This window comes from Colobus angolensis, unplaced genomic scaffold, assembly GCF_000951035.1.
Source record: "Colobus angolensis palliatus isolate OR3802 unplaced genomic scaffold, Cang.pa_1.0 Scaffold180, whole genome shotgun sequence".
Classification (NCBI taxonomy): domain Eukaryota; kingdom Metazoa; phylum Chordata; class Mammalia; order Primates; family Cercopithecidae; genus Colobus; species Colobus angolensis.
Window position 1 is genome coordinate 4,716,884 of NW_012114933.1, and position 27,907 is coordinate 4,744,790.

Consider the following 27,907-nt stretch of genomic DNA (forward strand, 5'->3'; position numbering starts at 1 on the left):
GCAAAATGTGTAGGCAGGAAATGCTAGACAGGAGGAAGTGCCCTGGCCTTGACCTCTTGCTTTCACAGCATCACAGGTCAGTGGTGGTGAGCACCCTGGAGGAAGCATTGCATGCATAACTGAGTTAGCAAATAGGAAAGAGGGCTTTCAGAGAGCGGTGGGGAGAAGAGAAGGGGTGGCAGAAAGTATTGCTGCAAGAACTAGGCTCTAGACCTGGCACTGCCATCATATTTGAACAAGTCCTTACGCTTCTCTACACCTTGATTTCTTCAATGGCAAACTGGGGAGGTTCTGGGTAACAAGATAAGGCACAATGGCTGCTACCACCTGGATGTATCTATTTGGAAACAAGAAGGAACACAAAATCCATTTTTCCAGCTCCTCCAGGGTTTGTCCCACCACCACCACCAGCTACCAGGGAGACTGTGTCCTGAATTCCTTCTTTTTTCCCATAGGTGTTCAACAGCCTCCTCCACACTCAGAGTGTCTCATTTCCAGAAGGCTCATGACTCCTGTCATGCTGTCCCATCTATAAACAGAGAAAAGGAACATTTACTAGGTATTCCAAAACTGTGGGGATCACAACACAAAGACCACCTGAAAGAGTGTCACAAAGAAAAATACACCTTTAAGAGGCCACTAATCAGCTGTCATCCTATCAACAGCCATACACTCATTCATTCATTTACTTGTTCAACAAATAGTTATCGAAGTTAATCACTTACTCAACAAATATTATACTGCCAGGATCTGGAGGTACAAGAGTAAATAAAGTACAGAAATTCCTTTTCTGCTATTTAGTTTAGTAGGAGATACAAGTAATAAAGCAACCCTAAAAGCACTATAATTAGATTGCCTTGGATAGAAAGTTATAGAGTGCTATTATAGTGCACATGGTGGTTGGGGCAGTGGGTTGTTCCTAGTCTGTACAAAGGAAGGTAGAAGAGTGAGCAGCAGAAGTGATCAGGGAAAGAAGAGGTGGGATTGGGTCTGCAGAGAGTGTTCCAGGCAAGGAACAGCCTGGGTGAGGCCTAAAGGTGAGCGTGAGAGAGGACAGGTGGGTTGCAACAGAGATTGCCTGAGGACAAGGGTGTGGAAGTGGGGAAGCCTGAATAAAGTGGTGGTAATAGGGTACTTCGGTAGATTCTTGGGCAAGAGCACGACCTTATAAATATACTTTAGGAAAAAAAAAACAGACTGTTTCCTATATTCAGCATGCATTGGAAGTGACAGAGACCAGAGGTAGGGAGAAGGGCAAGGGAATTTTAGTAGTAGTGAGGACAAGGAACAGAGTGCTCTCCCTGAAAACAGAGAATAAAGAACAGATAGAGCAAAGACATGGAATCAACCCAAATGCCCATCAATGACAGACTAGATAAAGAAAATGTGGGACATATTCACCATGGAATACTATGCAGCCACAAAAAGGAATGAGATCATGTCCATTGCAGGGACATGGATGGAGCTGGAAGCCATTATCATCAGCAAACTAATACAGGAACAGAAAACCAGACACCACATATTCTCACTCATAAGTGGAAGCTGAGCAAGGAGAACACATGGACACAGGGAGGGGAACAACACACACTGGGGCCTGTTGGAGGGTGGGGTGGGGGCAGAGCATCAGGATAAAGAGCTAATGCATGCTGGGCTTCATACCCAGGTGATGGGTTGATTGTGCAGCAAACCACCATGGCACACGTTTACCTATGTGACAAACCTGCCCGTCCTGCACATGTACCCAGAACTTAAAATAAAAATTAAAATTAATTAAACAAAAAAGAACAGACAACCAAGAGGCTGTCTTTCAGTTTAGCCTATGCTGTACTAGGAGAGCCTGGGAGAGAACTCTGTTTAGAAATAAACAAGCCCAGGGATTGCCATCTACTTGCCCTACATTCACTTGGACTTATTTATCATAGTGCTTTTTCAAACTGTGTTCAAAAATCCCTCAGGTTTTCCAGAGGTGCTTTAGAGACCCCATTCAACCATGTTGAACTGTTTTGGACAAACAAAGGCTTGAAAACCACCAGCATACCTTTTCACAGTGTACATGCTCTGTCCGAGGTCCAGTGCTCTTGGTGGTTATTAAAAGTGGATTTGTGTGTGTGTGTCCAGACTGCCACGCACTCTCAGAATTTCACTCTGTGCCCCGCATTCAAGCCTCTCTTGAAGACAGGAATCTCTCTATTTCTGGTTGTTCTGCCCCTGCCCTCCCTATCTAAATCCAGACACTACTCAAAAAGGAAAATGCTTTCTCAGCATTCCTCCCCATGTTCATTATCTGGCAGGTCTTCTCTGGAGGTTGGAAAGAATTAATCCATTATTGTTATCAACAGCAATCATGATAAGGCATGAAAATGAAATGATGAGATTTTTTTTTCAGTCAAATCTCTTGAAGAGAAACAGAAAACAAAAACAGCATTTTATCCTTGACTAAAATGATTACTTCTCAAAGGAAATAACTTCAGTCCCACACTCTGTGGGAGGAAAGGCACAGGACATGGAAGATATTCAGCACTGTGCCTGGTTCACAGACATTGTTCATAAATGTTTGGTTCATAGTTTCTTTCATTCACTCTATAAGCATAAACTCTGATCTCTAGGAGGAGAATTTTATTTGCCTCCTGAACTATCTCTTGGCAATGCCAAGTCACCACAAAAATGATGCAGGCGACTGCCAGCTGGTTTGCAAATTTCCTGAGTTGCCCAAGTATAGCACAGTGAGCATGAAAATCAAAGGCTCCCAAACCTGGAAGGAACCTTTAAAAATGACCCGAGGTCAATTGCCCAGGAAAATCCTGCCAAGCGCTGCAAGTTGAGGTTGGAAGTGTCCAGTCTCTGATGCAGCCAAGTCTGTCTTTGAACAACTCTGTTAGAAAGCTCTTCCTGATATTGAGTTGAAATCTATTACTTCATAGCTTTTCTTTATTGCTCCAATAAATCCTGCATGAGAGACAGAGAGGCAGAACAGAATTATTCTAATCCTCCTTCTTGGCAATCTGTTGAATATTGGAAGACAGGGGCCAAGTTATCCGAGTCTTCTCTTCTCCAGGGCCTCTGTCTCCCTAGCCTTTCAAACATTTCCATGGGATAAGGTTTTCAAATTATCCTGGTCCTTTTCCCATTAAGAAGCTTTATTTTCCTACTCTTAAAATAGGCCGTCTAGAATAGAAATAATTCCATGTGACTTAACCAGTGCAGAAGGGAAGAGACTCTGCTAAATCTGATTTCACAGACTGCCGCTCACTAGCTTTGGCAAGTTACTTCCCTTCTAGGAAGCATGGTTTAATATGTAGCTTCACATAAAGTGCCTACTACAGTGCCTAGTATAAAGGGGTGTCAATATCTGGTATCTGCCTATCAATTGCTATTATTCTTCTGTCAATGCAGTTTCAGGTGGCACTAGACCTTAAGGTGATAACATCACACTATTGACTCCTAGGTTTTACCCACAAGTAAATTCAGAGTATTAAATGGTTTTAATCTATGGTTCCCCCATCCTTTACTCACACTGTGTATGTGTGCGTGTGTTTGTGTGTGTGTGTGTGCCTAAGCATCAGAATTTCCATTTATCTTATAAAATTGTATTTGTTCAATTCAGATCATTGTTTAATGTGAGCAAATTTCATAAACAAGCCTATTTCTTTTTTATCTAAAGCTAAAACTAACAAAAATGCCTCCAAGGTCGTGGTACAGAACCAAGACCTGCTACCACTAGAAAACTTTCTTCAGGCTGATCCCTATCTATGAGCCATTATCTTTGAATAAATTAATTCAACCTGTAAATAATTCACTTAACTTCATTTTATCTTGGAATAATTTTTCCTCTAAAATAAAAGAATATCATAGCTTTGTCAAATGATTTGGGCAAGTCCAGAAAGACCAGAACTGGTGGGTTTTCTTTCTCTACCGATCTAGTAAACAATCACAGTAGGAAACATGCTCTTTGTGAACTCCTATAGCTTTCTCATGATCACAGTCTTCCTGCCTGGATGTTTATAACTTACCTTAATGCCACACTTGGGAACCTCAGTGAGAAATGGAACTTTTCTATTTCCTAAAATAATTTTACTCATGAATTAAGGTAATGCTAGCAGTTGAAGCAGATATATCCCCACGTTTTTGGTGACTTAACCCAGTAAAAGTTGTTTGTTTCTCATTCATGTCAAGTCTGCAAGGGGTGTTCCTGACCTGCGGGCCGTCTTCTCCCCAAGCAGTAATTCAAGACCCCTTCTATTTTGCAGTTCTGGAATCTTCCTAATAAACCCAATACAAAGGATAATGCAGGATTAAATGGAAAATATTTCAGTAAAGAGAAGGAAGAGACTTTCAGACTGACAGAGAAATAAAGGAAAGACAAAAGCAGGGACGCAAAGAAGTATAGAGTACATGACATTTAAACCAAGTGTGTGGGGAAGGCTTCTAGATGGGATCTGTGCCTTCGGGTGAGAGATGCAGACGATTTGTGTGTAAGGCAAGGAGGTAGCTGAGGAATATATACCCTGAACTCACTCTCCCTCCCCAGGGCTCCACGTCGTCAAAACTGAACTAGTAGCCAGAGGGGAGGGAGTTCGCTGATGTGATACAGATTGGCCATCAGGACAGAAAATGGGAAGAAGGGCACAGAATGAGTCTCCAAAGGCAAACAAAAGATAGCAGCATTTTAGAGGTGAAAACAGCACACTCTGACCTGTGCTTTACAGAGACTAATACGGTAGCAGTGGAAATGAGGATGGGAGGGGGCAGATATTGGAGGCAGGAAGACCTTCAGGGAGAGAGGGCCAGGACAGAGGGGTAATCACAGGACTAGAGGTGAGAGTTGAAAACTGGAATCAGTGAATGGTTAGATATGAGAGGCATGAGGAAAGTTGAAGCGGACTCTCAGATCATGGTTTTGAAAGGCAAATGACAAGTTCATTTGGGGACATGTTGGGTATAATTTGCTTTGGGACATCCATATGGAGATATTCTGAGTTAGTTTAGCCCCAGGGGAACTGATTTTGTCATCTGGCTCTGCTCCCTTTTGGAAAGCTCTCAAAAATACATGGATAGTTAGACCTGGTTCAAAGCAAAATCTTAGATGCCTATTGTAATCATCTTCCTCTTAAAAAAATATCTGGGGATAATAAAAACATTTTATATGAAATCCATATCTTTAAAATTTTTTTATGTGATGCTATATTGCATTTGTTTACAGAAGATGCATGTTATGGATGAGTATAGGGTAACATGGGGTACCTGAAATTTAAATTGAACTTAAAAGTGCATGCTGGATTATCTCCCAAAGGGAAAAAACTAAATTAGAGTTTGTGTGTAAACTTTAGCCCTTGTCTCAAATGCATATTTTAAATCTCAAATCATCTCTCTTTAATTCCTTGTTTAAAAACATAAAAGTCCATAAAACAGCTCATGAAACTCAGTTTCTTGCTTGTCAAATATTTGTCCAAAATTAAGATGACTTTGGTATAACAAACTCAATAATCAAACTTATTCTTGACTGAATATTGGAAATATAATTCTAAGTTGAATACAAGTAAATAAGTCTGAAATTTACTATGGGTGACAGTAATCCATGTGTAGCCCCACATTTCCATTCACTTAGAAAATATCTTTGTACTCAAATATCTGTAATAATTATCTTTATCACTATAACCATCTAATTATCTAATTACCTTTCTAAGGGGATTTGGTTAATTTCAGGCTGAAACATTTTAAATAAAATTGTGGTGGCTTTAAAATATTTCCATATTTACACACTGAAGTACAAATAGTTATTCTTGTATTAATAGACAGTATAGTATCAGTGAATAAAGATCAGAAAAGCATTTCGAAAACAAGGCAAGATTTTGCAGACAAGACTTAGGATAGATTAGGCAGCAATAGTTAACCATGCATATAATATCTCACAAGCCTAGCTAGTGTCATAAACATTTACTTTGATAACATTTGCAGTAGGTGAATCACATTTTTAAAGTGATTGACTTTTCAGGGTCCCTAGTAAATGGGAAAATGTCTGATTCTTCCAAAAATAAGTTTCTCTGAAAATAAAGAAGTATGAAATAGTTTTTGGCTTTAGTTATTGCTGCCTTGCTGATCAGTTACTCTAAATAAAAATAGAATGGATTATCCTGCAGTAACAAACTAAATTCTCAGTAGCTTAAACCAACAAAGTTCATTTCTCACTCAGGCCACATGTCCATTGCACTCCAGTAGGAGCCTCTGCTCCACGTAGGCACTCAGGGAGGTAGGCTGATGGGCCTCCACTAAATGGAACATTGCTGATCACATTGACAAGGGGGAAAGGACCATGGCAAACTATCACTGGCAAACCCTTAAAGACTTCCACCTGGAAGAGATACATATGACTACCATTTAAATGTCATTGGTTAAAGCAAATCATATGGCTATGTGTCTAACATCAGGAAGGCTGGGAAGAGCAATCCTACTAATGCCTAGAAGGTTATAGTACTGAAAATTTTCTTGTCAGGCAAATTTTCGGACAGCTCAATCTGTGTCAAGATGACCAAATGTACATTGATTCTAGCACTGTTTTCCTCCTCTAAATCCAGGAACTCCCAAATGCCAAGCTCAGTTCTCTCTAATTGCTTGATCTGGCAACTCACTTTTGAACCCCAAAACAAACTTTCAACAAAGGTGGGTGTGGCAGGCACTGGTACTTTTCACCAGTACAGTTGTTGTTATTCAGCACAGGCTGGAGTGCAGTGACCCAGTCTCGGCTCACTGCAACCTCTGCCTCCTGAGCTCAAGCAATTCTCCTGCCTTAGCCTCCTGGGTAGCGGGCATTACAGGTGTCCGCCACCATACTTGGCTAATTTTGTCTATTTTTAGTAGAGAAGGGGTTTCACCATGTTTGTCCTGGATTTCGAGGACAAAAACAGTGCTATAATCAAAGTACATTTGGTCATCTTGACCCAGATTGAGCTGTCCGAAAATTCACCTGACAAGAACATTTTCAGGAATATAATCGTGATGGACGGTGAGTGTGTGAATATCGGACAAGCCCGAATGAGGGAACATTTCTCTTCGGAAGGGTGATCTGCCTTCTGATCTCTCCTCACCAATAAAGCTGCTCATTCTTGAACAACTCCAGCATTTTTGCTTTGGGAACGCCTCATATATTTGTAGCTTAGGGAAATAATTCCTGCCAAATGGTTTTAATTAAAAAGAAAAAAAAATCCTCCTTTCTTGGTATCATCTGTATTCAGTTGAGAGGAGTAGTTTGGGAGAACATTAATCTAAACCATCCTAATTTTCTTATTTTCCAATTCATTACTTTTTATTTTGGATCAACTGACTTTTATCCTTCCATTTTTACATTTTTTCCTCTTAAGTGTCTCACAATGTTGATTCTTTGGATTTTTGAAGAATGTAATAATTTGGCATTAAACACAGTGTCCCACAATGGATCCAAGCACACACTGATTTCCCTGTCACTCTTATTTTTTATCTGTTAAGTGCTTTCTGAAGCCAGGTGGGATGTTTATTTTAAAAAGGCAATCTCCAGTATGGAGTCATTTCTTCTGAATATTGAACAATCAAGAAATTTCTTTAAGCCATCCTATAATTAGAAAGCATCAGAGGTTGGAATGAATTTAAACTCTAGTTTAAATTTTCATTGAGGACAGACAAGATGAAAATCCAAACTGGCAAAGAGAAAAAGCTGGCTTTAGAGAAAAAGTTGGCCCCAAATCTTTATGGAGTGGCTCCATCCATCAATGGGCTCTGGAATTGCTGTGACTGCTGGATGTATAGAGATTTTTCTGGAGGACAGAAGTGAGAAAAGAAGGAACTAGTTAAGTCCTACTCACAGAGCTCCTCATTCTCCATTCCTCATTTCTCCATAAAGAAAAATTATTTCAAAAGTTAGCATACCTTTTACCCAGTCAGCGTGAGTATAAATAAAGACCCATAGGCAAACTATCCAGAGCTTGAGTTTTGTAAAGCAAATTGAAGTCTCATTTTATAAAAAATTAATAAACTATTTTTGGAGCAGCTTTAGGTTCACAGCAAAATTGAGTATAAAGTACAGAGAGTTTGTACATCCCTGTCCCCACAGGTGCACAACTTCCCCAAGTATCAACATCACTCACCACAGTGGTACATTTGTTACACTGAAGAACCTACATTGGCACAACATCACCACCCAAAGTCCATAGTTTACATCAGGGTTCACTCTTGATGTTTTGCGTTCTATGGATTTGGACAGGTATAAAATGACATGTATCCACCATTGTAGTATCCTATAGAACAGTTTCACTGCCCTAAAAAGCCTCTGTACTCTGCCTGTTCATCCTTCCTTCCACCTAAAACACCTTGCAACCTCTGATCTTTCATCAGAGAAAGTTGGATTCACGCAGCATGCAGCATTTTTAAATTGATTTCTTTCATTTAGAAATATGCATTTAAATTTCCTCCGTGTGTTTTATGGCTTGATAGCTCATTTCTTTTTAGTGCTAAATTATATTATGTTATCTGGATGTATATTAGTTTATTTATCCATTCATCTGCTGAAGGACATCTTGGTTGTTTCCAAGTTTTGGCAATTATTTACAATAGATATCCATGGTAGATTTTTATGTGGACATAAATTTTCAACTCCTTTGGGTAAATATCAAGGAGCACAATTTATCAATCAAATGTAAGACTATGTTTAATTTTATAAGAAACTGCCCAGCTGTCTTCCAAATTGGCTATTCTGTTTTGCATTCCCACCTACAGTGAAGGAGAATTCCTGTTGCTCCTCATTGTTTTCAGCATTTGGTATTGTCAGTGTTTTAGATTCGGGTCAATCTAATAGGTGTGTAGTAGTATCTCATTGTTGTTGTAATTTGCAATTCCCTAATGACATATGATGTTAAACATCTTTTCATATGCTAACTTGCCATGTATATATCTTCTTTGGTGAGGTGTCCATTCAGATCTTTAGCCCATTTTTTAATTGGGTTGCTTGTTTTCTTATGCTTCAGTTTTAAGTGTTCCTTGTATATTTGGAATCACAATCCTTTATCAGATATGTCTTTTGAAAATATTTTATCCCACTTTGTGGCTTGACTTCTCATTCTCTTGACATCTTCTTTCACAGTGCAAAAATTTTTAATTTTAATAAAGTGCAGCTTATCAATTATTTATTTCATGGAATCATGCCTTGGATATTATATTTAAAAAGGTATTGCCATACCCAAGGTCATCTAGGTTATTCCCTACTTTTTATCTTTTAGGAGTTTTATATGTAATTTTGTGTTTTATGTTTAAGTTTATGATTTATTTTGAGTTACTCTTTTGTAAAGGGTATAAGATTATGCCTAAATTCTTTTTTATTTTTGTTTTTCTGAATGTGAATGTTCAGTTCTTTTGCCACCATTCTTGAAAAGACTATCTTTTCTTCATTGCTTTGTCTTTGTTCTTTTGTCACAGATCAGTTAACTATATTTATATTTATATTACTGAGCTCTCTATTCTGTTCCATTGATTATTTGTCTGTTCTTTTGTCAATACCACACTGTTTTAATTACTGTAGCTTTATTGTAAGTCTTGTAGGGTCAGCCCTCCAACTTTGTTCTTCCCTTTCAGTTCTGAGTTGACTATTCTGAGTATTTTGCCTCTCTATATAAACTTTAGAATAAATTTTTTAGTATCCACAGAATAACTTGGAGGGATTTTGATTGGATTTGCTTTGAATCTATAGATCAAGTAAGGAAGAAATGACATTTTGAGAATATCGAATCTTTCTATCCATGAATATGGAACATCTCTCTATTAGTTCTTTTAAAATTTCTTTCACCAGAGTTTTGTAGTTTTCCACATATAGGTCTTATACGTATTTTGTTAGATTTATACCTAAGTATTTAATTTTGGGGGTGTTCATATAAAAAGTAATGTGTTTTAAATTTCAAATTCCATTTGTTCATTGCTGGTATATAGAAAAACAATGGGCCTTGTATATTTCTCTTTCATCCAGCATGATAATCACTTGTGATAATCACTTATAGTTTCAGGATTTATTTTTGTCAACTCTTTCGGATTTTCTAAATAGATAATCATGTCATCTGTGAAAAAAGAGTTTTATTTCTTCTATCCTAATCTGCATACTTTTTATTTCCATTTCTTGTTGTACTGTATTAGTTAAGACTTTCAGTACAAATGTTGAAAAGTGATGGCAAAAGGAGACATTCTGATCTTGCTCCTGATTTAGTGAGAATGCTTCTAGTTTCTCCATCAAGTATGATGTTACCTGTAGGCTTTAAAAAACAAAACAAAACAAAACAAAAAAACAGGGTCTCACTCTGTCACCCAGGTTGGAATGCAGTGACATGATCACAGCTCACTGCAGCCTTAACCTCCTAGGCTCAATAAATCCTCCCCTCTCAGCCTCCTGAGTAGCCGGGACTACAGGTGCACACTACCATGCTCAGCTAATTTTTTGATTTTTTTTGTAGAGACAGTGTCTCACTATGTTGCTCAGGTGGTCTTGAACTCCTAAGCTCAACCAACCTCTTGCCTTGGCCTCCCAAAATTTTGAGATTACAGGAGTGAGCTACCATGCCTGGCCACTGTAGGCTTCCTGTAAATATTATTAATCAATGGAGAAAGCTTTCCTCTACCTAGTTTGCTGAAGGTTTTTATTATGAATGGGTGTTGGGTTGTGCCAAATGCTTTTCCTGCATTTATTGATATCATCATGTAATTTTTTTGCTCTAGCTCATTATTACAATGGATTACATTGATTTTCTAATGTTAAACCAGTCTTTCATACCTTGGATAAATCCCACTTGGTTATGGTGTGTAATTGTTTTTAAACATTGTGGGAACTGATATGATAATATTTTGTTGAGAAGTTTGCATCTATATTTATGAGAGTTATTTGTCTGTAGTTTTCTTTTCTTATAATGTCTTTGTTTGGTTTTAGGGTAATAGGTAACTAGGGTAATGGGTAATGCTGGCCTCATAGAATGAATTACAAAGTGTTCCCTATATTTTCATCTTCTGAAAGCAATTGTAGAAAATTGGTATAATTGTTTCCTTAAATATTTGGTAGAATTCACCAGTGAACCCATCTTGGCCTAGTGCTTTCTCTTTCAAAAGCTTATTAATTGTTGATTCCTTTTTTTTTAATGGATGTAGGCCTATTTAGATTTCTACTTCTTCTTGTATGAGTTTTGGCAGATTATATCTCTCAAGAAATTGATCCATCTTATCTAGGTTATCAAATTTGTGGACATAACATTGTTCATAATATTATTTTATTAGTCACTTAATATCCACAGGATCTGCAGTAATGCTCCCTCTGTCAATTATATCAGTAATTTGTGTCTTCAATCTTTTTTTCTTAGCCTGGATAGAGGCTTATTGATTTTTATTGATCTTTTCAAAGAACCACATTTTAGTTTTGTTAATTTTCTTCACTGATTTCCTATTTTCAATTTCATCGATTTCTGCTCTAATTTTTATTAGTTCTTTCCTTCTGCTGAGTTTATATTTAATTTACTCTTTTTATTCTAGTTTCCTAAAATGGAAGCTTAGATTATTGATTTTAAATCTTGTTTTCTAATATATGCATTCAATGTTGTAAATTTCCCTCTAAGTATTGCTTTTGCTGCATCTGACTAATTTTGAAAAGTTATATTTTTATTTTCATTTGCTTCCAATTATTTTTAACTTTCTCTTTTCTACTTCGACCCACATGTTATTTAGAAATGTGTTGTTGGCCAGGCACAGTGGCTCATGGCTGTGATCCCATCACTTTGGGAGGTTGATGTGAGTAGCTCACCTGAGGTCCGAAGTTTTCCAGCTATCTTTCTGTTATTAATTTCTAGTTTAATTTCAATGTGGTCTTAGAGTACATTGTGTGATTTCTATTATTTTAAATTTGTTAAGGTGTGTTTTGTGGCCCAGAATGTGGTCTATTTTGGTGAATGTTTCATGTAAGCTTGAGAAGAATGTGTAATCTGCTGTTACTGGATGAAGTAGTTTATAGATGTCAATAATATCCAGTTGATTGGTAGTGCTGTTGAGTTCAGCTATGCCCTTACTGATTTTTTGCCTGCTGGATCTGTTCATTTCTAGTAAAGGAGTGTTAAAATCTCCAATTATAGTAGCGGATAATCTATTTCTCCTTGCAGTTCTGTCAGTTTTTGTCTCATGTTTTGATGCTCTGTTGTTAGAAGCTTACACATTACAGATTGTTATGTCTTCTTGGAGTACTGATCCCTTTATTATTATATAATGTGCCTCTTTAACCATGATAACTCTGCTTGCATTGGAGTCTGTTCTATCTGATATTAATATAGCTGCTCTCTTTTTTTTATGATCAGTGTTAGCATGGTATATCTTTTTCCATCCTTTCACTTTAAATCTATACATGTCATGGTTTTTATAGTTAAAGTAGATTTCTTATAGACAACATATAGTTGAATCTTAATGTTTTTATTTTTATGTTTTGGCCCACTCTGACAGCCTCTGTCTTTTAATTGGTGTATTTAGACCATTGATTGACATTTAAAATGATTGATATAATTAGATTAATATCTATCATATTTATTACTCTTTTCTATTTGTTGCCCTTGTTCTTTGTTCCTTTCCTTGTCTTCCACTCTTTTTCTGCCTTTTGTGGCCTTAACTTAGCATTTTATATTATTCCATTTTCTCTCCTTTCTTAGTATATCAGTTATATTTCTTTAACATTTTTTAGTGGTTGCTCTAGAGTTTGAAGTTTACAACTAATTTGAGTCCACTTTTAAATAACACTATGCCAATTCACAGGTAGTACTAGTATCTTACAAGAAAATATTCCTAATTCATTGCTCCCATCCCTTGCATCATTGCTGTAATTCATTTCACTTGTGGATATATGCATACCTATTGAATACATTATTGCTATTATTTTGAGCAAACTGTTATCTGTTAGATCAATTAAGAATAAGAAAAATAAAAGTCTTCGTTTTGCCTTTACTTATTCATTCTTTGATGCTCTTTCTTTCTTTGGAAACCTGAGTTTCTGACCTTTATTATATTCATTTCATTTCAAGAGCTTCTCTTAACTTTTCTTGCAAAACATATCTGCTAGCAACAAATTCCCTCTGTTTTTTTTTTTTTTTTTTTTTCCCTGAGAAAGATTTTATTTCTCCTTCACTTTTGAAGGATAATTTCACAGGATACAGAAATCGAAGCTGGTCATTTTTCCCAGCACTTTAAATATTTTATTCTGCTCTCCTCTTGCTTGCATGGTTTCTGAGGAGAAGTCATATGTAATTCTTATCTTTGCTACTCCGTAGGTAAGATGTATTTTCCCCCTGGTTTCTTTCAATATTTTTTTCTTTATCTTTGATTTTCTGAAGTTGAATATGATATGTTTAGATGTAGTTGGGTTTTTTGTTTGTTTGTATGTTTTATTTTTCCTGCCTCATGTTTTCTGAGCTTTCTGGATCTGTCGTTTGGTGTTTGACTAATTTGGGTGAATCCCTCAGTCACCATTGCTTCAAATACTTTTTCTATTCCCCTTTCTCATTATTCTCCATCTGGCATTTCTTTAATTTGTTTTAGTTATTTATGTAAATATGAATAACTCCTTTTGTAGTTGTCCCCACAGTTCTTCGATATTTTGTTACGTTCCCCCGCCCGCCCCCCGCCTTTCTTTTTTAATCCCTGCTTTTCGGTTAGTTTTAGAAATTTCTATTGTCATATCCTCAAGCTCAAAGATTTTTTTCCTCAGCTGTGTTCAGTCCACTAATGAATCCATCAAAGGCATTCTTCATTCCTTATGCAATGTTTTTTTCTCTAGAATTTCTTTTTGTGTTTTCTTAGAATTTCCATCCCTTTGCATACATCATCCACTTGTCCTTGCACGTTGTCTAGTTTTTCCATGAAAGCTCTTAGCATATTAATTATAGGTTTAAGAAATTTTGAATCTGATAATTTCAACATTCTTGCCATATCTGACACTCGTTCCATTGCTTATTTAGTCTTTTCAAGCTGTGTATTTTGGCTTTTAGTATGCTTTATAATTTTTTCTTGAAAAAGGGACACAATGTGCTGGGCAAAGGAAACTATGGTAAGTAGGTCTTTAGTAATGTAGCAGTAAGGTGTAAGGGGAGAGGAGGTATTCTACAGCCCTGTAATTAGATCTCAGTCTTTTGGTGAGTCTGTGACCCTGGGCTGTGAATTTTGCCAGTGTTTCTTAGTTTCTCTCTCTCTCTCTCTCTCTCTCCCCCTCTCTCTCTTTTTCACTCTCCGAGTGGGGAAGAGTGGATTAGAGTTGAGTAATTATTTTCCCCCATATGAAAGACTAGAAAGAACTGAAATTGGGTATTTTTCTTTCCCCACCTGGAAGGCTAGAGTGAGCTGGAATTGGGTAATTACCTCACCGCATGTGAAAGGCTAGAAAGAACTGTAGTTGTATATTTCCCTTTCCCCAGGTAGAAGGCTAGAGCTGGCTACAGCTGAGTTATTTTCCTTCTTCCAGTAGGTTTAGGCTGTTATAAAACCACAGCAAGTGAGACTCTAGTACAATAGCTTCTTCTGGGAACAGGCCTTGTTAAGAAGAACAGAATGCTCTGGTATATGTTAAGATGGTACCCTTTCCCCTTCCCTGACCAGAAACCCAAGAGGATTTTTCTCTGATACTTACGGTAAGAACGTGGTAGAGTTCCTGGAGGTAAAACCCATGAAAGTGTGCCACCTCCCTTACGACTAGGTCCTCCTGGAGTTTTAATCTTCACACTTGTTCACATCCAGTCTACAGCAATTTATCAATTACAGTTCAGGTTTCTCTACACAGAACTGATTCCTATAGACGTTTCTACTTCTGGATTTCTGCCACGGTTAAGTTATGATTCTCTGTAGATGTGGTTGTCTGTCTCTTTAATTTTGGGGACAGTGGTTTTCCTTGTGACCTCACTTCTTTGGCAGACCTAAGAAGAGATGCTAATTTTTCAGCTAGTTCAGCTTTTTGCTTATTGTTAGGATGGAGTGATGAATTCTAAGCTCCTTATGTGCTGGGCTGAAAACCTGAAGCCCCACTCACTGGTTTTTAAACTTTAAAATATTGAATGAACACCCCACATTATAAAATGAGTCAGAATTCAACTATAGTGGTGTTAAAAAGAAACATACACACACACACACTCACACACACACACACACGCAATTGTTTTATGATCTCTAAATCAAGCTTTCTCTAGGCTGAGGTGGATGTTTTCTCTCTTCCATGTTGTGATGTTCTCTGTTATGGGTCTTTACATGGGAAAGGCAAGAATTAGAGTCTCGGGATAGATTTAAGAGCTGGTGAGGCTCCTCTTTCCCCTCAAACTTCCCACCTTCCAGAGCCTGGAATCACTCAGCTGGGAATGGACTTTGGCTCCTTCTCCTTTAGGAGTTCCTAACAAGGCTTCTAGAACCAGTGACTACAATCTGAACCACTGGACCCAGGGCAGGAGGAGCTTGCTCTTCCATCTATCTTCCGGTCCTTTAGGGCTCCCTGCAGAGAGGCTCTGGGGCAATTGCTCACAACTGGCTGGTGATATGCATGTGGGTAGATTCAGTAGGGGCATGAGTATGGACTCCCTGTTCCTAAACATTTTCCCAAGTTTTTCTGAAATCCATCAGTATTTACTGCCTTCTCCTTATCTGTTGTTATTGTGGGTTATGGTGATTTTTAAAGAATGCCTTTTAAATAAGATAAGGCCTTTCTTTTCCCATTATTATTTAAAATTCTTTTTCAAAGCTGATCCTTACAGAGCCAACATTCTCAAATTCTATTCTCACTGCTCTCTGATTTCCTTCATCCCTATTCCTCTGTTTGAATATACACAACACACACACACACACACACACACACACACACACACACACACACACCCCAAGAAGAGACTCCACTAAGGATAACTCACCCATTTCCCTAGGAGGGAACTAGGCACCTGCAGGCCAACATGGCCTGAGAAGCCAGAGTTGTTTAGAGTGTGGGCTCCACCTTAATGTGAATCTGCTTCTTTAATTAATATTTCCATGAACTAGGCTGGTAATGTATCCTCTCTTTCTTCATTTTCTTCATCTATAAAATGGGGGTGATGATCATAGTACCTGCATGTAAAGTACATTACAAAAGGATGCCACTCCTTGCTAATAATGGCCACATTTACTGAGGCCTTTTAGGCCAGATGCTGTTCCAAGTGCAAGTTTTGGTAGTCAGAACAGGAGAGATTGGTGGTGGGGTGGGACTGCTATGAGCATGACATGGGAGAAAGAGAAAGAGCACCAAAAAAGGAGCTAAGAGTTGCAGAATAGCAAAAGCTGAAGTTCAGTTCAAAACAAATTTCATCTCTTCTATCTCCAATTTTCCTAGACTTAGTCTTGATCAATTACTCCAGAAAGCCTACAGGGATTTCTGTGGCTGAGGGAGACAGTGAGGACTAATATTTCATTTCTCCCCACTCCTCCTTCTGAGGAACCCAGGACTTCATTGTGGACCCCTGCATTAGTCCATTTTCACACTGCTACAAAGAGCTACCTGAGACTGGCTAAGTCACAAATGAAAGAGGTTTAATTGACTCATAGTTCTGTGTGGCTGGGGAGACCTCAGGAAACTTAAAAAGGTGATGGGAAGCAAGGCACATCTTACATGGTGGCAGGAGACAGAAAGAGCGAGGGGGGAAGTGCTACACTTTAAAACCATCAGATCTTGTGAGAACTCACTCACTATCATGAGAACAGCATGGGGGAAACTGCACCCATGATCCAATCAACTCCCACCAGGCACCTCCCTAACAGGAGATGAGATTTGGGTAGAGACACAGAGCCAAACCGTATCAACCCTTTTCTACCTCCCTACTCCAAGCACCATCTCCCTAGGAGGGGCTCTGTAAACTGGCCCTTACTTGAATGAAAGAAGCCGGCTCAGATTCAAAGTGTTGAGTGTTTTTTGCCATGTCTCAGCTGAGTCAGCCAGGTGAGCACCAGGCATTCTGGCTTAGGGTGTGGAGGATGGTGTTTTAACTGCAGCTTGAGGTATTACAAGTCCAGAAAATCCCAGAGGACAAGACTACAATAGCAGCTGAGGGCAGGCCACATGAATAGCAACCCTACATGATATGTGTTCAGGGCTTCCCAACTAACCAGTGAGAAACACAGGGAAACATATTGCCTGCTTTACAGAGTTCAGTGATCTTCTCAAGGTTAAACACTTGGAAGAAACTGGTGGGACTTTCTGATGCACATTTCCGTGTTTTCTGTTTGCTTTTAATGAGTTGTTGACTACTTCCTGCTATTTAAACTGCTATAGTTCGTTTTGCAGCCAGATCAGATTACAATTGTATATAAAAAAAAGAAGAATATGATCTCCAAATAGAGAGGGATTTTTTCCATAAGTCACAAAAGCAGCACCTGCAAAGCAAAAGATTACTTATAGAGTTTTTGTTGTTTTAAGTTTTAAAATTTAATATAATCTAAGTGAAAAACCAGCCACTGACTGGCGGAAGATAACTGATCTTCGTGTAATCATCTAAGGAAAAGTATCCAACACATAAAAATACTTTCTATAAATCAGTAGGATAAAAAGTCAAAATATTCAATAGAAAAATGGGCAATGGATATAAACCAGCAACACACATACACACTCACACAAAGAAACCAGAATGTGAAATCAACTAAGAGTAGGAAAATGCAAATTAAAACAGCCATGAGCTCCCATTTCCCCACAATATTTCCAATACTAGGGAATGTTAGACTTTTCCACTTTTGTCAATCTAATGAGTGTGAAATGGTAACTCTTACACAATGTGGGAGATGATCCAAACTGGTGCAATCAATTTGGAGAATTTGACGACACAGAAAAATAAAGATGTGCCTACTCTTAGACCCAGAAATTTCATTCTATTTATCTACCCCTCAAAGACTCCCATACACATATAAAGATACATCAATGAGAAAGTTCATTTGTGGTATATTCATAATTGTAAAAAAATGAAAATAAATGTACATCAACAGAAGAATAAATAAATAAACGCCGCATATTCACAATGGACACATCTACAGTAGTTAAAATGGATAAAGAGATGCATGTATCTATAGATATAAATCTCAAAACATATGGTTGAGTGAGAAAAGCAAGCTCCTCTGTGCCCCTTTCAGCTCTAACTCTCTGTGGATCTGATCCTTGAAGGTGAGGAGGAAAACTAACGATTCTGTGCATCCCTCAATCAGTGAGGGTCCTCCCTGACAGATAGGACTAAGCACAGGCCCCCAAGCATCCCATGCCCAGTGCTGATGGGTTTGCTCCTCAGCTGTGGTACTAGAAGCTGCTCCCCCAGAAGCCCAGAGCAGATTCCAGGGTCCTTCCCCTTGCTCTTCTTTCCACATATCAATGTGGGGCAAAGGTATCAGTTCCGCTGTGGCAGAAGGAAGCCCCCAGCAGGCAAGGAGCTGGCATAGTGCTTAGGGCCTGAGCTCAGAAAACAGACAGGGTCTGGGCCCTGCATTAGGTGGAGAGTCTGAGGCCGGGTGGTTGTGCTGGGAGCCAGAGCACTTTGGGAGAAGCTGCCAAAATCACTCAGACAAGCACTTGGGGGAATTTCAGTTGTCCCCAAAGTACCTTTTAATTTGAAAACAATCAGGAAGCAGGTCAGAGGATTTTTCATCATTTGGCAGCGAGTGGTCTTGGAGAGCCTGGGCTGTGTTGCTGCAGGTTCCAATTAGGTGTGAGAAGTGGGGGCTAGTGCCTGCCAGCTGGGCAGGAGCCAAGCAGCTCATCAGCCCTGGTCTAATCAACATCAGGGGCTCCAGCGTCAAGTACACAAAGACCAATGGTACTATTCATCACACGGAGCTCTCCAAACACTGAAGGGTGCTCGAGGGTTCTGTAGCAAATCTATGCACTGAGGGCCCAAGATGATACCACTCAGAGGTTTCATAAAGTAGAGATGCTGGTGACATAGTTATAGTAAATGTAAGTGGTTGAATGGCGCTGGGCAACTTCTGTCTTTCCAGGCAAAGGAGGAGGGGTAAGGACAGCTTTAGACAGGAACTCAAGACAGATACAGAACTAGGTGACTGCTTCCTGGAGGGGGCTCTGAGGTGTGGGCTCTGGGTCAGGCCAGGATCCCAGCTGGGTGATCACGGCCAACTGTTTGACCTCTCAGACCCAGTGTCCCTAGTTGTAAAATGGGGTCATAATAGTGCCAAATTCATAGGGTGGTGGTGAAAAGAAAGGAGACAATCAACTCAAACACTGGATACAGTGCCTGAAGTATAGAAAGTTTTCAAAAAGACAGAGAGGATTATATAAATAATAAACTAACAAACTGCTTTCCTGAGGCCTAGGAGGTTTGAATTAAAGACTGTCAATTGCATGACACTTAGCATTGAGCCTGAGAAAGGCTTTTGTAAAAATGTCAGATGTTATTAGCAGCCGGTTTTATAGATGAGGAAATTGAGGCTTCAGAAAGCAGTGGCTTGTGTGAGTTCAGGTAACTGGTTTGTTTTTGTTTGTTTTTTTTTTTTTGAGATGGAGTCTTGCTCTGTCGCCCAGGCTGGAGTGCAGTGGCCGGATCTCAGCTCACTGCAAGCTCCACCTCCTGGGTTCACACTATTCTCCTGCCTCAGCCTCTGGAGTAGCTGAGACTACAGGCGCCCGCCACCTCGCCTGGCTAGTTTTTTTGTATTTTTTAGTAGAGACGGGGTTTCACCGTGTTAGCCAGGATGGTCTTGATCTCATGACCTCGTGATCCGCCCGTCTCGGCCTCCCAAAGTGCTGGGATTACAGGCTTGAGCCACCGCGCCCGGCCGGTAACTGGTTTGTTAAAAGGTTGGGATAAAAATCCAGGACTTTTGGCTCTAAATCCTGTCTTGTCATCATAGCACACAGCAAGCCATTTAAAAAATTATGTCAATTATATCTTCTAAAGCAAAAGTATGCAAGGTATAAATGTTAGAAGAATAGAAAAAAAAAATCTCTAAATGTCCATGTTGCCTAATGTGGAATATCCCTTAATGGTGAGATGTTCCAGGTTGTATCAGCATGGACTGCACTGCACTGTGGACCTGCCTGTCAGAAAGAAATCTTCTTCCCCAAGAAATCCTGTACCTGTAGCAACAGGTGCCATTTGAAGAGGGTGCCACTGCCTTCACAATCCCTTTCTAGGCATTATTTCGTTTATTTTTGCCTTGATACGGCAACCCAAGAGTTACTCATTTTTATTATTATTTTTTTCTTAAAAAATCACTTCCATGGAAATACAAAAGTGTTTTTTGTTTGTTTGTTTGTTTGGGTTTGTTTGTTTTAACATACAGTCCTGAAGGGAAACACTCAGAAAGTTGCAGTGCCTAGAAAGGTACTTCAGACACAGGTTCTTAACAAAATTCACACTAAGAAGGGTTGACGCATCAAGGCTGAGGTCCTTTGTAGTGTGTTTATACCCGATAAGGCATGAACTGCCTTCTACGACCGCTGCATTTTTCCTCATTGCTGTATCAGTGTACTCGTCTTCTTGTATTCATTTATTTACATACCCACTCTTACTTGAGAGCAGGGTCAGTGTCCTTCCACTCTGTGCCAGGCAGGGCCTAGCACTGATGATATTGCAAGCCTAAATGTATTGGAAGAGAGTGTTCCCACGTATTCTGGATCCTACTGTTTGGGACGTCATACAGATTTTACCAAATGATATTTTACTTCCCATCGTCTTTATTACTCAAAAGTTGTGTACTGAGTCCCTGGCCCTTGGAGATCTGGATCAAATTAACTCAACCCTGCTCTCCCAAATCCACCACTGGCAGGAGCCCATGAGTCCAACGAGTCTCTACTTTCTCATGAGGTCTTCCTCCTATGCTTGTCCCACACTACGTGCTGTACCATGAGGACCGTACAACAGAACACCTGCCCCCTTTCTGAGTTCCACGGAAAAGAAAATATGAACAGAAGAGTCTTGATGGATGATTCTGGAGCAGAAATGGAGTCTCATGACACAGCAAGGTAAGGAACTTCATGTGGAAGAGCAGCCTCACCATGCCTCTCCCACAGCCTCAGCCACCCCCATGACTGCGTGCTTCACTTGCCGGTACCCGCACCTGGTCCTCTCTGTCCACTTGGCTCCATGCTCTGTTTCCCTCCTCCTTGCATTTCTTCTCTTCTTGTGTATCTTCTCCCTTTATCCTCAAAGCAAAATGTGAATTTCTCTCATTTCCAGTGCAAACCAGTTTTACATTATACTTTGAAGTTTTGTGGCCAAGAAACACCCAAGCCCTTGGGGTCCCAACACATTTCTAAGCAACAGCTATTAAGATAATAAAACTTTGTTTCATCTCACTATGTAAGGATCCCATAAAGTTTATAAATATTGCCAGATAGAAAGTCTTCTCAACTCTGCTTTCTATCAAGAGGAAAGTGAATGTTTTCGTATTCTGGGACAAAATCAAAACAGAAGCTAATTTTCAACTCATCAGCCTGGTTCTCATGCATCATGTGAGTATCAGTGCCAACCTGCCCAAGCTGTAAACTCCGGAATCAGAATGTCCCTCAGACACATTCTCCCAAGGCTGCAGAATTTCCTTTTTACCTTCACTCTCGCCTCTCATTTTTCCTTCTCTCACGAAAAACCAGTCACTGATGAAATAAGCAAACGGGCAAAGTGGCCCGCCCCTCCAACTCTGTGAGTCCCGTCAGCCTCAAGCCCCTCCTTTTCTTGCCCTCTAGGCAGAAGTGCAGAGCTGCTGCTGCCAGCAGGCCAGAGCGCAAAAGGGCAAGGTTCTCAGCTTTACAGCTGGGGAAGGACGGCGTGGGGAAGCTGGGGAAGGTCGGTGTGGGGAGAGGAAGAAGTATCTACTAACTACAAGACCCACTGACAACTGCTTGGCTCACAGCCTTTGAGGCCTGAATTTGAGGAAACAATTTTGCTTTGGATCTGTCAAGAAAGTGCATTAAGCACTTAGATCATTTACAATCCTAATAGACTTTCCCCCTCGCATTAGTTGCAGGGAATTCATATGCATATGTATTCCTTTGACTGGCAGCCTGGGCAAGTCTCTTTCTCCAGGGCTCTGGGTTCCAAGTAACCAATTTGCAGGGAAACTTTACAGAATCCTATTTAGTTTTAATGCTGGGATGCCTGGATGACACCACTGGTTGTCTTCTTTAAAAGGCTTTAACTTACTTGTTCCCTCTTTTCCTTTAACCCAATGGCTCCCCAAACCAATAAAAACATCTAAAGGTAAATAAGTCCATGAGGTAGCTCATAACTGAAAACACCTATGTTATACTGGAACCAGTAAAACAGGCCGTGGTCAGTTAAACTTCCCCACTGCTCTTCTACCTCCACTCCCAAAACCAAAAAATAGCCAGCTCTGTTTTTAAGAGTGTCTGTTTTTCTTGTTAAAAATAGATGTTTCTAAATTTAGTGTTTGTTAAAATTAAAAAATCTAAAAGCTTATTTGCAAACCAGCAAAGAACCTAATGCCAAGAAATTGCATTTAGATTGATCTGGAGGGGACAAGAAGAAATGGGCTCTGCATTAAAGTGGTTCCCACAGCTGTCGTTTCTACTTGATTACATTAATCTCAAAATGATATGAATGTGTGAGTGTCCTCGAATATAGGCTAATTTAATCAGAGTCTATTTTCAGTGGTTTGGGGGATGGGGCATTGTTGTGGGGAAGGAATAAAACTTTGTCTCTACCAACGCTCATAGTAAGTGACCCTTAGTCACTTAGTGATTTTAGCTAAAGCAACTTGGTCATACAGTGGCCTTCTCTAGGGGCACCACATCTGAAGCTCTCCATGGGATAGCCAGCGGCTTGTCCCCCATGTCCCTATTTTAGTGCTATTCCTACAATTTCCACCTCGTTATAGCTGCTGCTGGCATTAGAGTGGCCCACTGTCATTAAGAGAAATGGCCTGGGTTCTTAAAGCTAAAATGCAAATACTTTGAATCAATTGAGTGTTTTCGACTGTGAAGAGGGATGGTCACTAGCTTCCCCCTCCTAAGAATCTGGACTTTGTTGGTTTCTCTGAAGTCATTGTCAAATATGGGAAGAAGTGGGATGAGTTTGGTAGGGCATATATCACAACTCTCCTTGCAGAGTGACTTCTAGGAAATGTCCTGAAAGCTTGTCCAGATTGTCAGAAAGAACAAAGACTTCCTGTCCCTTAGATAAGGTTCTTAAAATTAGAGGATGTCTGAAGAAGAAACATCTGTACCCCAATAAGGTACAGAGGCTCAACTCAATGAAGACTCGAGTGTCACAGGCTGAGTCTCCTGAATAACAGACTTGAACACAGGAAGTTTACACAGGAGTGCTTTGGGGATTGAACATGTGTAAGAGAAGAGAAGAAAGTAGGACTGGGCACGGTTGAACTGTGATGCTGGATATCTCAATGGAAGACACGGTCAACCCTGCAGGGAGTTCTGAAGGTGAAATCATCTTTAGAGGTGCCCCACATGGAGAAGAGGAGAGAAAGGGGATATTATGTCCCCATGTTCATTAGTCACTGGATATGAGTCACCCAGGAAGGAACCCAGGAAGTGTTTAAAGGCATTTTGTTTGTTTTTACAAAAGTTGGGTGGTGCTATTGGACTCTTTGTAGTTTCTCATTCCTTGGAAACATGTTTATTTCTTTAAACATAATACACTGGCTGGGCACGGTGGCTCAAGCCTGTAATCCCAGCACTTTGGGAGGCCAAGACGGGCGGATCACTGAGTCAGGAGATCGAGACTATCCTGGCTAACATGGTGAAACCCCGTCTCTACTAAAAAATACAAAAAACTAGCCAGGCGAGGTGGCAGGCGCCTATAGCCCCAGCTACTTGGGAGGCTGAGGTAGGAGAATGGCGTGAACCCGGGAGGCGGAGCTTACAGTGAGCTGAGATTCGGCCACTGCACTCCAGCCTGGGGGACAGAGCGAGACTCCATCTAAAAAATAATAATAATAATAATAATACACATTTTGTAGTCTGTATCTTATAATTCTAATATTTTAGGTCTTTATGATCTGGTTCTATTGTCTATTTTTTTCTGCTGGTTCTCATTTATGTTGTCATGTTTGTGCAACTGGTCATATTTGACTGTAGACCAGTTGTTGTATTTGAAAAATAATTTGAGAATGATTGAACTCTGAGATGACAGAATTTTTCTCTGGAGACCATTCTTATTTGCTCCTGGAGCGTTACCAGTAAGGGATCTGCTTAGTCTAAGTTCAAGGATTGAGGCTCCTTGGACCATCCAGTTGATGCAAACCTGGACGGCAAATCCAAGCAAAAGTTGGTTTCCTTTAGGCTTTCCATTTCCCTGAGGGCATAGACCTCGGACCCAGTTTAATATCTATGAAGAGAATGGGCTCCCCACCATGGGTGGACCCAAGCTTTCACTTTTTCCTACTTGCTTTGTGAGGCCACCAAGACAGCACCTCAGTTTTGCATGTTTCTTCAGGTTTGGAAAATGCTATTGGGGTCAAAGTAGCTTTGTGTACTCAACTTACCTTCCTGGGATTTTATCTTCTATACTTTTGTAGATTAAATCTTCACTATCTTATTAACTCTTGGATTTTTTAAGAAAAAAATAAGTAAGAAAATTATTTCTCCTAGCTTTTTAAAAACTGTCCTTATTGGGAAGGAAGAAACCTCTAGTGTTTCTTGTTTATAGTCAAACCCTGTAGTATTTTCTATGAGAATTCAAGGTAGGTGGGGAGGCATTTTATTAAATACTTTAAATTTACAAGCTTCTTTTGCTTGTTGAAGTTGAGGTCAAGTAAGTCATATATTAGCTGTGCATTTTTCTAAGAATTTAGAAATAAAATTTAAGACCCATACTAAGCATGGATCTGATTTTCTACTTAGAATGTAACAACATAAACATAAAATTTTATATCAAACTATCAAAATTTCTCCCAATCCGATAGCATACAATACCTAAACTTTTAAAACAAAGCTGTAGAAATATCTATATCATCAACGGTATTTTTAAGTTCTTCATAGTTTACCAGTTTTGATACCTTCTTTGAGGATAAGAAAGTTCACTATTTTTTCAATATAGTAGAGACATCATTTTCAGTGACAGGAAGAAAATTCAGGCCCTCCTTATAATTAGAGAGTCAGCACATAGTAATTACATGAGAAAAGCCTCTCAGACATAACAATGTAATTGTAACCATCCAGTGTAGGATAATTTTCCTTACCTAAAAAGTGCCAAACACAATTAACGTTGACTAAGTTTCAAAAGAATTATGAACTTTCATCTCTCAGATTCAAGATTAGTCCAGCCTAGAGAGACGAGTTCTCTATTTCGGGAGCTAGTCACCCACAAATGGACCCTCATGACATAAATGAAAGCTGAAACTCTTTTAAGTGCCAGATTTATTTCCGTGAGGTCGATTTAAACCAAAAAGATTTCATTCTCTCAGAAAAATTATTCCTTCTTCCTTGCAATGCTGTGGTTTATAATAGAGTTATTATTAGCTTTGGCCACAATTATGCCACTCTGACAGCTCCCACCTGCCTGGACCAAGAGTGACCTCTTATCCCTGGAATGCTGATTACTCTTATTCTTCATGCTACTGGGCTGGCACTCAGCATTGCACAATGACGCTTAGCCTTTTATGGGCATGGCTATTTCCTGAAGGAGACCGAACTCTTGGAGGACAAGGACCGTGCCTTGCTATATCTTATTATAGATCCCTGAAGTGCCCAGTACTGGCCTCTTTTACAGAAGATGCTCAATATTTGTTTATGATGGTAATGATGATTCATGTTTGACTTGGGTGACAAATTAATTTTATTCATTCTGCTTCCTGAACCCCTAGCACATTGCCTGGCCCAAAGTAAGTACTCAAGAAAAGCTTACTGAATACATGAACAAATGAATTAATGAATCATTAGAATTTAAAAAACTAGTTAGAAACACACACATACAGAATGGAGAACATTGTGACCAGATTATTTCTTAGCCTTTGTTTTTAAAAATACAAAAATAATCCCACTTTCTTTTCTTTTAGTTGACCACAAGTAGATAGGCTGTGACTTAATTGTTTTAGCCAAGTGCTATTAAATGCCACACTCCTTTTTCTTGACTGAGGAATACAGAATATAAATGTAGAGTGCCCTCCTGTCTCCCCAATGTCATTGCCTTGTTCTGTGAACAAACGCAGAGGTCCAATGTTTGTGGCAGGCAGTCTTCTACTCACTTCAGAAGAAGAATATGACAATGTGACCCATCCCCAGAGACGGTGAGCACACAGGACATTGGAAAAACTCCCTTTGACCATAACAAGAGGAAGATGTCAAAATGATGTAAAGAAACAAGTTTAAACTTCAGCTAAAAGTTAAATGACCAGCACTGATTTCACATTGAATCATTCCTTTGCTAGAGTATTACTTTCCTGATTAGACATATTATGCTCTAAGAGTCCTTCCAGCTCAAAGATTCAATGCAGTATAGTAGGAAACAATAGATTTTAAAATTTGAAGACCTGAGTGTCAAATTCTAGTTTCATACCTTTTCCAAGTTGTGTGACTTTGAGTAAGTCACATAATCTGTCTGACCCTTCAATTACTCCTGTGTGGACTGGGATGCACCATTCCTGCATGATTTCTCACAGCATAACCCTGAGTCTCATTGAGGACATGCATATGAAAATGCTTACCACTAGTCAGATGTTAGACATTAATTGATAGTTAAGGAAACAGGGGCCCTGAGAAGATAAATCTTCCCAAGAGACTCTAGAGATCCTCTGGCTGAGCACTTCCTGAAGTATTTTCTTGCCAACAGTGTTAGTTTCACAGAACACTCATTTCACAAGTGGCAATAGCCATGACATAACATAATTATTTCAAACAAGTATGGGAAATTCTGTGCTGAACAAAAATAAGCACATTCTTTAACTGCAGGACTTATCAGAGCCATTAACATGGTCATGTCCTTTGTGACTGTCTAAGCATTTCCTCCTTTTAATAGGCCATCACAAGATTAGGATTCCATGGAGCACAACATGGGAAATGCTGACCTAGTTTATTGCCTAGGCTTGATTTCACAGTCTGCTAATTCAGTGCTACTGCAAGTACCCAAACACCAGGTTGCAGGTTGATAAATATTTGTTCCTCATCTGTGATAAGAAAAAAAGTTTATGAAATTGTAAATCCACAAGTCATCAAAAAAAGTCTTACCACCACCACCACCACCACCAACAACAACAACAACAACAACAAACGTCTGTCAGTGGAACATAGTGAACTTATTCTGGTGCAAGCTCCACTGCTGTGCATACCAGCAGTGGTCCCCAGGCTACGCTTTGAGTAACATTTCTCTAATTAATTGGATAAAGATGCAGCTTTAGTGAAAAAGCAGAATCTAAAGAAAGGAAATCTTTTTCATACCTTGTGCTTGGCAGTACATGTGAAGTCTGGAAGTTGTCTGATTCAGAAAGCCCCAGGCTCCCAGTGGTCAGAGGGTTGGCCATCAGGCAGATTGGATTGCTGGTTGGCAGCATGCACCCCAGCCTTCCTAACTTCAGTTGCTAGTGCACTAACTGGATGCAACCCTTAGTCATCACACTGAAGAGATGATCATCCCAACAAGATACAAAGCCAAGCCCTGCCAGACTCCTTTCCAGACAAAAGCTGATCTAACTGAGGTGTATAAAGGGTAGGCAAATTAACTTCCCATTAGCTCTTCAAAAATACTGTGGAAACGCTCACTAAATAATAATCCCCAAGTCAGGGTTTCCATGAGAAACAAGTGAAGCAGTCGAATTAGGGAAACTGAAGAGTTTCAAAAAGGGCTAATTTGCAAAGTTGTACTGGGTTAAAAGAAACCAGCGAGGAATAGTGATTGCTAAGCATGGAGTGCTGTTACAACCTTTAGAGGGAAGGTCACTGGACCTGAAAGGTATGAAAGAGAGCCACCTGCTTGAC

The 27,907-nt window shown here is 39.5% G+C and overlaps 1 long non-coding RNA gene across 1 annotated transcript in view; it reads right to left on the reverse strand.

Annotated features, from left to right (window-relative positions):
- The window catches only part of LOC105509865, a 41,848-nt gene extending 14,321 nt beyond the window's left edge, over nt 1–27,527 (reverse strand). Inside the window, exon 1 of the long non-coding RNA XR_001001492.1 lies at nt 27,371–27,527. This is a non-coding gene — a long non-coding RNA (uncharacterized LOC105509865). The remainder of the gene's footprint in view (nt 1–27,370) is intronic.
- Between the last annotated feature and the right edge of the window lie 380 nt (nt 27,528–27,907).